The sequence below is a fragment of the Alligator mississippiensis genome, chromosome 1, assembly GCF_030867095.1.
Source record: "Alligator mississippiensis isolate rAllMis1 chromosome 1, rAllMis1, whole genome shotgun sequence".
Lineage (NCBI taxonomy): Eukaryota > Metazoa > Chordata > Crocodylia > Alligatoridae > Alligator > Alligator mississippiensis.
Window position 1 is genome coordinate 452,087,748 of NC_081824.1, and position 5,764 is coordinate 452,093,511.

General features: G+C 46.0%; 1 long non-coding RNA gene across 1 annotated transcript; it reads right to left on the minus strand.

The window, feature by feature from the left end:
• Nucleotides 1-341: 341 nt before the first annotated feature.
• On the minus strand, nucleotides 342-5,353 carry LOC132248504 (uncharacterized). The gene is made up of 3 exons (XR_009459702.1): nucleotides 5,239-5,353; nucleotides 3,601-3,715; nucleotides 342-602 (listed from the first exon to the last, which is right to left on the minus strand). It is a non-coding gene; the product is annotated as an uncharacterized LOC132248504 (long non-coding RNA).
• Nucleotides 5,354-5,764: the final 411 nt, after the last annotated feature.

Below are 5,764 nucleotides of genomic sequence, written 5' to 3' on the forward strand. Positions count from 1 at the left end.
GAGGGGGATCAGGGCAATTGAAGAAGGGATTGATGGCTACTTTCATTCTCTGCAGGATAAGGGAGGAGCACCAGGAGGTATGGGGGTGGGTGGGAAAGGGGCTGTGGGTTGGGAGTGAGGGGCATGGGCAGGGCTGGGGGGGCAAGGGGAAGGGTATATACCCCTTCCCCCACCCAGGGGTCTGCTTTCTTGCAATTGCAAAACCCTACCCTTATCCCCGCCTTGTAACAAACCTCCCTCCCATTTTCCCCCTCTCCCTCCCACTCCTTGTGCCCAACATCCCCCCTGAACATAAATTATATTCCCTTCTGCTCCCCATTCCCACCTGACCCCATCCCTCCCATGCCTGCACCCCAACCCCCCACAGGTTCCCAGTCTCCCCCAGCCTGAGAATGGTATTCGTGTCAGCTCCTTGTCAGGATGCTCTCATTCGGGTCCGACCCTGCTGCCTCTAAAGAGGCGAGGTAGGCGCCTCCTCTTTTTCTTGTCTGCAGCAGACAATGGGGAGGCACGGAAAGCTGGCTTTCTTCTTTGGCTGATGTCTGCGTTCCCCTGGCTGTTCATATAAGAAAGCACATTTGCTTCCTGTGGGAAGACTAGCTCTGCAGAAAGAGAAAAGCAAAGAAGCGTCGAGTGATTGACTCTGGATAGTAGCACTGCAAGCAAGCATAGAAAACTGGTAAGCATTCAGAGGTGCATGCTGGCTGGACACGTGCCACTTAGAAGTCTAAATAAGGTTCTTTAATTTGGTTTTTTACTAATTATAACATCTCCTTTCCCACCAGCAAAAGTATGAGAAGATGTTGTACCGTCCAAAATTATGCTTCTGGAAGTCTCATAACACCAAACTTACCTGTGCACTACATGAAACAGTTTTCTGGCTCTGAGATCATTGACTACAGACAGTAGCATGACGTATACACACAGGGCTGTACATTTAGGTTGAAAGGCAATCATTTGACTTGCTTCCTTAATGCATCATTTCCATGTGTGGTTTTCTACAGCTTGCATGTGTTGGGGTCCTTTATTCAACAAAAACGTCAAGGCAAATTCTTTTCCTTTCAGCTGAAATAACCCCTTTACCTCATCATTAACCAAGAGCAGGGGTTGAACTTTGCCTTTTGGCATCAGAGGAGATTGCTGCTCCCTGAGCTCGCAGGTCCCTGTCTGCTAGCAATGGGAGACAGCTGTTTTCCAAAAAGGTGCCTGTGTGGGGAGGGGGGACACTGGGGTGTTGGGTTGCTGGGTCCCGGAGGCGAGCAGAAAGAAACCTGCTCAACCTGGCTTTCTCCCCTCCCTTTGCATCCTCCCTCTCTTCACTGGCTCTGAAAGAGGGCTGTAAATCCAGTGCAGGGCCTGATACTGCTGCTGATTTGATGGTGATGATAGTTTGACCTCGCAATGGTCAGGGACTGATGGTAGACTCTCCTCCTGCCACTCAAGATACTCAGCAGGCTTAGGGCTTGCCAAACACTGCAAGTACAATGCCTAAAATCCAGTAGCCCTCTGTGAAGGTGAAGCTATTCTGTGGGTGATGCTCTGGATTTATACAGTGCTTTCCCCAGTAGGGTCTTTGACCATAAGTATGGCTTTTGGCATGACAATAGTTCAAATAAATAGTAAAGATTAGCATGGGCGTGCAAAACCTCAAACAACTGGTGGCCAGGATCCCAGGGACAGTAAGTTTAAAGGAAAAAGGAATCGGGGAATTTGGTTGTACCTTCGAGAGAATATTAAGGGCACTAGGATATGCCATCCCTGTGTAAGGAAGGTTAAGAATCACATCAACGGACTGGCTTGTCTAAACAGCAAATGCTTTTGTGACTTGAAACTTAACAAGGAATCTCTCCAAATGTAGAAACATAGCTACAATACTACAGATGACAAGAAAGGAAAACTCCAGGCAGACCAAGGCACTGCAATACAGCTAGTCCGAGACACACAAGCATCCTGTGAAGTTAGATATCAAGGACCAAAGGAAGTGCAGGTCCATTACTGACTGGGGAAAGGGAATTAAAATTGCTCAATACGGAAAAGGCAATGTGTTTAATGACCTCTTATCTCAGTCCGCATAAAATGTGTCCTAAAGGTCTCAACGAACTGAGCATACACTTATGAAATCTGCAGATGATGCCAAGTGAGGTAGGACAGCAGATGGTCTGGAAGATAGGTTGAGGATTCTCAATGACCTTGACCAATTGGAAAAAACGGTCTTAAATTAATGAAAGGATAGTATAATAGTTACAGGAGTAGAGCACAAGCTAAATATGAGTCATCACTGCAATATTCTTACAAAAACTGATAAAGAGCAAGAGCATATGGGGCTGTATTAACATGCATGTTGTGTGCAAAGTAGGGGAAACCATTTTTCAATGATATTCAGCATTGGGGAGGCCTTAGCTGGAAAACTGTGGCCAGTTCAAGGCATCGTGCTTTACGACAAACAGATGAACTGGAAAGAGTCTGGAGAAGAGCAGCAACAATGAGGAAGGGTCTAATATTGTCCTAGACAGGAAAGTTGGAAGACCTGGATTATGTAATCCTGAGAAAATGGAGGGGGTGTTAGAAATCTTCAGAAAGGGTTGTTACTTGTAAAGAGGATCTCTAGTTGTCTGTGATGATAGCAGGTATAGTAATGGGCTTCCATTGCAACAGGGGGCATTTAAGCTGGAAATGAGGAAATACTTCCTAACTCTAGAAGGTGGGGCTAGGCCCTGGGTGTCCTGCTCCCTGGATGAGTAGCCTTCCCATTAGCTTAAACATTAAAGTATGGGAGGGCCCTCATTCTCCTCCCACCTCTCCAATGAGCTTTTGGCCAGCCAAAATGTCATGACTTATAGTACGGCCTAGTGAGCGCATCTGACCTGTTCATGGCTCCAAACATGCTGAGCTGCAGCACAACCCTATCCAAAACGGCAGCTATGTGGCTGTGGCCACGCTGGTTAGGCACACAAGGTGGAGTGGGATATAGCCCTGTGACTCAGTTTACATGCACGAGGAAGAAAGGAGCTGTGCCCATTTGAAACATCTAGTAAACTTCAGTCTTCTCCAGGAAGTTATTGAAGTCAAGGATGTAATCACTCACAAGGAGACGGGACATATCAGGACAAAAAATGGCTTCAGCCCATACTTAACTAACTGGAGGAGAGGGAGGCTGTACTGTGCTGCACCAGAATTAATACCGTGATGCAGAGATTACACAAGTCATCACAAATTCCTGGTGCAGAGGTCGTAGATTTTTTCAAGCAGGATGGATTTCAGGGAGTGTATCTGGACTGTGTCGTCCCTGTGGCTTTCTGGGCACCAGTCAGGGTACAGGTGATGCTCCCAGACCTTTCTTCTGTTTCATTTGGCCCTGACTTCAGACAGCGGGACACATGTCAGCGCTGGATCTCTAATTGTCAGTCTTCCCCAGCTGCATGCATGACATCCCAACGGGGAGTAGAGGTGTGCTGACTCCTACCAGGTAATCAAGAGGGAGGTCTACTCCACCTGGCTATGAGATGAAGCACTGCACTATTTCTAAAATGGATTCATGGGCATGTTCTTCTGCAAATATGAGGAGGATATTTGAACCAGCAAAAAGTTTTGCTCTCTTACCTTTGTGTTCCGAAATGACCTGCACAAGTTGGTAGTTTCCAGCTTCCTCCATGTCCAGATCATATTTTCTCATAATTTTTGAGATCACATCTCTAGTTGTGTCTTGGCTCGTTAACTGGAAAAAGCATTTTGCAGTGAAATATTTTACTTCCTTGTTTCTTGACATTTGTTTTCACTTTATCTATCTGGCATGTTGGTTTGGTGTCTCATCGCTGAGGTACAGACAGTGCACAAATGGAAATTACAGAGGGATGGAAATAGTGTTGTGCACAGGACATCCTAGCAAAGGGTGACGGTTTCTGTGTGTATTTTACTCTACCAAGCTGCGTCTCTAGATTTGGTTTGTCCCTAGTGTAAAAAAGACCACTATGAATGTTGTTTTATTTTGCCTCTGTCTCTCGGAAATCTTTCATTGCAGCGTGGTCACCTACATGTAGCAGAGTCTCAGAAGCCACTAGGCTGGTCCTATGCCATCAAGGCTTTACTTGCCTAAATCTACCTTTGGCCAGTGAGATGGCACAAGCAGCATCTCCCTCACCATGCATCTGGCCCAGGGTTTCCCTCTGAACGGTTTCCCTTTCACTGGAAAGTCCCATACAACCTTCTCACAAACAACTGGGAGAAACATGGGGAAAAGCAAATGACTCCAAAGCAGATAGACAACTGGCTCAGCAGCCACAAGCAAAGGTCATTCTGCATGGATCCAGGTGGGAACGGCAGGAGGCTTTGAGTGGACTCCTACAGGGATCTGCCCTGGCTCCGCTGCTGTTCAGATGATTTGGATGCAGGAATAAAGAGCTTCCTGAGCAAATTTGCAGAGAACTCAAGACTGGGAAGGACAGCAAACGCACTGGGAACACTGTCTCTTGGCTGGGGATTTGGACTCGGGTGTGCTGATTGCTCTTGTTAGAACTAAAAAAACCTACAAGTTCCTGGGTTTTGCTTCTCTGCTCGGGGTCCTACCAAGCACCACATTTGGGATTGGACCTCCGCCTCCTTGCTTTAACTGTAGCGGGTTATGGTTCTTCTTGGTGTTTTGGGCATTGAGAATAGTAGTTGTGTGGGAGGTTGGTTTCTGCAGTATTAAGAATAGGTCAGACATAACTTGAGTGGAAAGGTTTAGTTAGGAATCATCCTGCCTTCAGCAGGGGGTTAGATTAGATGGCCTCAAGACGTCTCTTCCGGCTCTACTTTTCTATAAGAGAAAATGAGGGGTAATACACTATGATATTTAGAAGTATATGCCCTTTGGGATCCTAATTTTCTAGTGCTATACAGCATCTTTCGGTGACTTGCCACCAAGCTGCTCTTCAGTGTATCTGTCTGCCTACCTGTGCACACACGCCCATTCATACAAATGGCGTGCATGGTTTCTTGGTACCTTAGTCAATGATTGAGGACAAGTGGTGGATATTATCCAGCTGAAAGCCCAGAGAAAAGTTTGGGAGGTGGAATGTAATTTGACTACTAAAATAACAATGTCAATTCACCTAAGAATCAAGGGCATGAGGTGGCCCCTAATATTTCAAAGCTTTGTCTTGGTGTGAATCAGAGCAGCAGAGAATTTACATGTAACTTGTCATCCCGAGTGAAAACACATCCTGTAATAAATCTACACAGCTCTTCCACATCACTTACCAGAATGCCTTTGTACACAGCACCTTGACTGTTCGGCACTGTGCAGTGAATGACGTAGGCGTCTTCGTTCTTCTGGGAGTAAGGTGCAGACAGAGCAGATCAGAGGTGGAGGAAGGAGGAGGTGATGAACACGTGGCCATGGAAGGTACGCATGAAGGAGATGATGAGCATTCAGAGAGGTAAATAATGAAAAATAAATGAAGGGAAAAAGTCAGAAACATGATGGAAGCAGTAGGGATGAAAGAGCAGAACCAGAAGCAGGTATTTTGGGTCTATGCCTGGTACTTGAATGTTGTTAGTGGTGGTGTCCTACCTCCAGGAGTAACTTGGTTTGGTATTTGTAATGAAGTATTCATATTTAGTATTCCATCTACAACTAACACCCCTGAAACACAGAAGATATTGATTTTTGCCGTTTGAAATGGGTGTTTAGTTGGTCTAATAAAAGACAGCACTTTTAGCCAAAGAACCTTGTCTGCTGAAAGAAACGGTAGCATTCCTGACTGCGCAATGAGCTTTGCTCAGG